The following is a 5,516-nucleotide window of genomic DNA, read 5'->3' as shown; positions in this document are numbered from 1 at the left end:
GCAAGTGTTATCTTAGTTTTTTTGGTGTGATTTCCCCATCACTTTACTTATCACAATAAGTCTGGAGGTTTTTTTGGGGGGGGGAGTTTGTTGCACAAGAGTGCTCATCAGCTTTAATTGCGCAACCTGAATTCGCTGATATGTGACTGAATCCCATCCAAAAATAGCAGCAGTCAGGAAGTGCTTTAAGAAACTGCAGATAAGGCTCCCTTCCCATTACATCCAGGATAGTAGTTTTCTGCTCCCCAACAAGCCACAATTGCGCATCAGCCTTAAACTTATAGAAATGTAATAATTCATTAATTAAATATAAATGTAACAAACAAACCATAGTTTGTTGCCTGAGCTAAGCCTACTTGCATTCCCTTGATTCCAATGGGAGTCTTAAGCATGTGCTTAACTCTGCCATTGCAATCCACGGAAAATAAGAGTGCATGATTCTATGTTAGCTTTTAAGTTTTATTTTTAAAACTGAGCTTCTCCAAAGCTATTTTTTTGGACATATTCTACTTAAGACATAAATAGTAGCAAGTGTTTGAACATCCCCAGTGGCAAAATGCCCTCTTGTTCATTGTTTACATAGTAGTTGGGTGTACCTGCTTCTTAAGTTTCTGTTATTTAAAAGAACAATTATTCACCTTTTGTAAATATTTTCTCTTGCATCCCAAAATGACATAGCTCTCTTGAGGCATATAAGTCCCTCTGTGGGATTTGCCTGCACGTAACAGCCAGTTTTTACCCTGACTTTCCCTAAAGGCTCTGGGATGCGATTCAACAACTTTATGAAACCATCAAAATAGAAAAGCTGACCAAAGCTTGCTTAACATACTTTGACAAGAAAAATCTCTCTCTAACCGCAAGATTAAAAGCCTGAGCCCTTCCACATGCTTACCATCTCCACCTTGCCCACTTCAAGGCACCTGGCATAACACTTTGGAAAAATGATGCCCAAACAAAGGTGGGAGGTCTGTGATTGGATGTACAGTGGTACCTCTGGTTAAGAACTTAATTCGTTCCGGAGGTCTGTTCTTAACCTGAAACTGTTCTTAACCTTGAGACACCACTTTAGCTAATGGGGCCTCCCACTGCTGCTGTACCGCAGCGGCACAATTTCTGTTCTCATCCTGAAGCAAAGTTCTTAACCCAAGGTACTATTTCTGGGTTAGCGGGGTCTGTAACCTGAAGCGTCTGGAACCCGAGGTACCACTGTACTCTTTTCATGTACAGTGGTACCCCGCAAGACGAACGCCTCGCAAGACGGAAAACCCGCTAGACGAAAGGGTTTTCCGTTTTGGAGGCGCTTCGCAAAACGAATTTCCCTATGGGCTTGCTTCGCAAGACGAAAGCCCATAGGGAAATCTCCGGGACAGCGGGGAAGCGCAGCGCGTCTTCCCCACTGTCCTCGGACCTCCTCCCGCCGCCCGGCTTCGGAACGAAGCTCCGAAGCCGGGCGGCGGGGCGGGAACGCCTCCTCCCGCCGCCCGGCATCGGAACGAAGCTCCGATGCCGGGCGGCGGGGCGGGAACGCCTTCTCCCGCCGCCCAGCATCGGAACGAAGCTCCGAAGCTGGGTGGCGGGGCGGGGACACCTTCTCCCGCCGCCCGGCTTCGGATGGCTTTCCTGAAGACTTGGGGTGGGAGGAGGGTTTTCCTTCCCACCGCCAACATTCAGAATGCTGTTCTGAATGTTGGCGGTGGGGAGGAAAAACCCTCCTCCCACGCAAGCCCCAGGAACAGAGGGAAAGCGCTGCGCGCCTTCCCCTCTGTTCCCGTACCTGTCCTGAAGGCTTGCGGTGGGGAGAAAAGCCCTTCTCCTCACCGCCAGCCTGGCAAGCGGTTTCCCTAGGAACGCATTAATTGATTTTCAATGCATTCCTATGGGAAACCGTGCTTCGCAAGACGAAAAACTCGCAAGAAGAAAAAACTTGCGGAACGAATTAATTTCGTCTTGCGAGGCACCACTGTATTTTTTCCCTTCCTGAGCTACAATTCTGAAAGTGGTTTAACAGTCAATCCCTCTTCCCTGGGAACTCTGGAAATTTTAGCACTCTGAGGGGAAGAGATGTCTCCTAAAAACTTTCAGCACCCTTAACAAGCAGTAATTCCCAGAATTCTTTGGGGGAAGGAACAGCTTTTTAAAGTGGTAAGATACTACTTGACATGTATAGTGGGGTCTTACTTAACATATATCTGCACAACACAGGACCTATCAAGCAGAATGTAGCTAATCTATCCTGTATACAGTGACCCACTATGGGCTTAATCAACTTTTTTCTTTTTCTTTTTTTTTGCTGCCTGCCTGGCAATGAGAAACTGAGGGGGCTGGAAGGTTTCATTCAGTTTGGAAGATCACAAGTAGAGCAGTATATACTGAGTATATACTGTATACCCACACAGTACTCGTTGTCACAGTGTATATCCTTATATAGCCAAAATTACATCCTCCATAAACAAGAGAGGGGGGTGTTGGCAGACTTGGGAAAACCCCAAGGATTACAGAAGTACAAATAATAATAATAAGATCTTTAGGGGGAAAACCTTGATGGGAGGGGAACCCCGAAACAGCTGAACGAGAAGAGCAGGCATGCTCAGAGGACACACAATTCTGGCTGGCCATTAGAGAAGGTGGAGGGGAGAACATGAATCTAGGCAGGGAGGGAAAATTGAATGGAATATCCTGGAAAGGGGCTTGGAAACCTGGCTGGCTGGAAACCTGAGCTGTAGTGCTCCACACGCTGTCACATTTTGTTGCAAGGCATACTTGTTTAACATACAAATAAGCTCTTCTCTTTTCTCTTTTTTAAACGGTGGAGGAAATGAATCAAGAGGTTAGCGAGCATACACATTGTCCACCCTTTCCTAGACAGCTACTTCTAAGGAGTGACCCCACAGTTGCTTTCTCAAGTTCAGCCGGCTGCAAAGCTGCCAGGAGTACTTCCTTCTCCAGTCACATCCGGCTTGTCTTCAAAAGGAAACCAGACATTGTCACTTCCTTTTTTCACTAAGCAATTTACCCACCAACCCGGTGCATAAGGCGGCCAATTGGGGAGGCTTGTGCCATTTCAAATAACTTTAACCTTTAGCGGGGAGACTTTCTTTCCTACGAGCTTGATACAGAAAGGAAAATTACTAAGATACAAAGGTAGATATGATGGCCGACTAATTTCTGTTTGAGTAGTCGTACAATACTCTGTATTATGCAGATTCCAACCGAGTCATATCTGCCAGAGTGCTGCTGCAGAACTTGCAAGGGCACATAACCTCCCCCACCAGTGGAAGCTGCGCCCGTAAAAGATCACAGAACCAGAGACGTTTAGAGCGCTATCTAAAGTGCCCCACCGGCACAAGGATTTCTGCTTGTGCAATGCAACTTCCCCTCCTTCTCACACCTTCCCCAAACCTGCTCTGGAGGCCTAGGGGAACCCCTAGAACAGATTTAGGGTGGCATGTGTGTGGGGGAAGGAGGACGAGGAGGGGAAAGTCCTGTTGCACACATGGGAATCCTTGTGCTGATAGGACACATTGCTCAGCACTACTTTAGATAAAACCCTAAGAGCTGGAAAAGAGACTTTGGAGTTTATCTAGCTCAACAACTCCCTGCTTGGTGCAATCTGCAGGATGCAACTCCCTGCTCTCTACAATCTGCAGGATGCAACTAACAGCATGCTATGCAGATGGCTGACCAGATCCTGCTTAAAGATCTTCAGGAAATTAGAACCTACTACTTCTCAAGGCTGTTTATTCCACTGCTGAACAGCTCTTACCACTGGGTTTTTCCTAGTGCTTAGCTGAAACCTGCTTCCCTGAAGTTTCTACCCATAGGTTATGGTCCCACCCTCTGTAGCAACAGAGAATCTGCCTGCTCTTCATTATAGCCCTTCAGATAAACACCCTTCAGATACTTGAATACAGCCATCCAGCTCTTTCAACAGCTCTTCATAGGACTATGGCTGTGTAAACATCAGACTGTTCTTGCACACATGTGCAGTTTTGTGCAGGTTCACCCACACAAGGGAGCTTTCAATTGAACTTGTTTTCTCAGTGTTTCCCATGCACTCTACTGGGTGGTGCTTGATGGGATGTATTGTGTATTATTGCTCCTTCCCCTCACATAGCCCTTCCCCATCCTCTCTGAGTTCCAAAAACGTGAGGTCCATTGTGGGCATGTGGGCATCTTTACCTGTGTGCAGGGCCAACCCCCCCTCCCATTTTTGAAATACATATTTTTCAATATATCAGACTTGCTTAAATCTGTGTGCTATTTTTTTGAAAAAAGAAAAATGTGAGTGTGTCTTGCCATGTTCCACCTGTAGCCCCCAACTCAATTTCTGGCAAAAGTGAGGTCTATTGTGGCATGCACTCAGGTATTTGTTTACCTATGTGTGCCCTTTTTGTTTTTTGAGATACAAGTTTTCTGATATACCAGACCTGCACAAAACATCAAGTTAAAAATTAAACAAAGAATACACATAATGTTGCACCTGGCCCTGCTAGCAGCCCACAAAACAGCATGTTATCAGTGGAAGTACGAGGTCACACTCCAGCCTGTCAGTGTCCTTAAAATGAAGGACTTGACCCAGAACTTGACATAGTAGACCAGATATCTCTGTGACTATGGAGCAGTTCTTATCTTTGGGAGCCAAGTGCACATTCATTGTGTACTTTGGAAACTAACTAAAATGTGGTGCAATGAAATACACCTGATTGCAATTAAAAGTAAATTCTCCCATGGGTGGGGATGTGAAAAGATCTTGTACCACTCGCTATACAAATTCTGTGATTATGCCTGAACTTGCAATAATGAATATAAATGAAACGGAAAAGCAATGAATTACATCAGTTTGAATCAAGAGCAAGGACTTCTATACATCAACAAGATTCAAAGATTGTTATCTCCAGGATGTTATTGCTGGCAAAAAGAAAAGAAAAGAAAATTCTTGTTGCCAACCGTACTGTTGTTTGTGAGATTGTGACATGAAATAAACTCAAGAACACTGATCTTCCTAGGCACTGTTAATTCACTTCAATACTGGGGCTAAGGAGGCACCGTTCTTCTGCAAGCAAATGGAAATGGACCTGTCCTTGATGTTTTACCTTAGGGTATGTTCATATGACTGTTTACCCTGGATCCAGTGCTCTTCCACTGCTAATATGTGAAGACACATTCACATGATGTGAGCCACAATCCGTATCAGTCCTATAGTTTCTCAACAAATACTGTCGTTTGATGCATATTTTTCTCAAACCAGTTTCAATCAGGTTAGAACACTGGATGCAGAGTAAGCACTCATTTGAGAATCCCTAACATCTATAGTTCCTGCCAACCTAGCAGTTTGAAAGCACATCTAAGTGCAAGTAGATAAATAGGTACCACTCCCACGGGAAGGTAAACGGCATTTCCATGCGCTGCTCTGGTTCGCCAGAAGTGGCTTAGTCATGCTGGTCACATGACCCGGAAGCTGTACGCCGCCTCCCTCGGCCAATAAAGCGAGACGAACACCGCAACCCCAGAGTCGG

This window comes from Podarcis muralis, chromosome 1, assembly GCF_964188315.1.
Source record: "Podarcis muralis chromosome 1, rPodMur119.hap1.1, whole genome shotgun sequence".
Classification (NCBI taxonomy): Eukaryota; Metazoa; Chordata; class Lepidosauria; order Squamata; family Lacertidae; genus Podarcis; species Podarcis muralis.
The sequence above is the reverse complement of the archived record's forward strand: the minus strand, read 5'-3'. Positions refer to the sequence as shown.